Source organism: Orycteropus afer, unplaced genomic scaffold (assembly GCF_000298275.1).
Source record: "Orycteropus afer afer isolate SDZICR_OR568_19922 unplaced genomic scaffold, OryAfe1.0 scaffold00299, whole genome shotgun sequence".
In the NCBI taxonomy this organism is placed as follows: domain Eukaryota; kingdom Metazoa; phylum Chordata; class Mammalia; order Tubulidentata; family Orycteropodidae; genus Orycteropus; species Orycteropus afer.
Genome location: NW_006921886.1, coordinates 997,836 through 999,018, shown reverse-complemented (window position 1 = coordinate 999,018; position 1,183 = coordinate 997,836).

Sequence of the window (1,183 nt, the reverse complement as noted above, 5' to 3'; positions counted from 1 at the left end):
TTTTGACTGGCTCTATTTCATTTGATATTCACTCGTCAAATGCAGCAGAAGCAAAACCAGAATAGCAGATTAACAGACAATGTCTGATGTCTCCTGACTTTATATATCATCAAACCATCCACCTAAAGAAATGTGAATAAGCAAGGAAATAAAAATGTATCAACAACTCCTGTGGATTTCATTGTGATTCATCAGGTTTGAATTTCCCATGCAGGTATCCTACAAGAGTGGCTCTGGGCATTTTACTTAATTTTTAGCATTCACTTGATTATTGTTTCTGTCTTGAAGGATTCTTGCTGTCCAAATATATTCTTCCCTTTAGGGGTACATTTTCCTCCAGTCATCTGTTTCCCTTTAAAATTGAATTTATCTGTATCTTTACTTACCTTCCTTGATGAAAGCCTTCTCCAAGTTTCCTAAGTCTAAGTGCAGGTACTGAAGAAATGTATGCTAGATGTGTGTCTTACAACTCAGTTTAAATTAACCTTTTTCCAGAACAGGTCTTTAAAATAATAGCAAAGTAGTTAAACAATTAACCAATGTTATTTATAACCATGTCTCAGTGTCTTGGATTTCAGATGATAAGATAAAGTCTACCTGCCTGGACAATCATATCGCCTTTACAAAAATATAAAACCATCTGAAATCATTTTAACAGTGCATAAATCATGAAAACATACATAAATCAAAGCAATGTTTTCAATTTCAGACTCCAAGAGCCAAGAGCGATAAGCTGATCTTAAAAGATCTATATAAGTGAGGGAAACAGATGTCAGAGACTGCATTTCAGAACTATTCCCTCTGTAGGAATGTTAATTTCTTCTACTGGATACAAAGCTCTAGGAGAGCAAAAAGCTGCACACCATTCCTTGTTATGTCAAGTGCCTCCATCATCTGAAATTAAAGCACAGGGATGCAGAGCTAAAATGAGAAAAATATAGGCTAAATGAGTGATCGAAAACTAAATTCCATTGCCTCATTTGTGTAAGAATTTGTGTAACAATGTGGATCTACTTCATGTGGGTTTCTTTTGAGAATTATTTAATCATATGCTTTAGAAAACAAAGTATAAATACACTACTTTTAAACTAGCTACAAAAGGGACCCCTGATGGTGCAGTGGTTGAGTGCTTGGCTGTTGACTAAAAGATTATTGGTTTGAACTCACAAGCTGTTCTATGGGA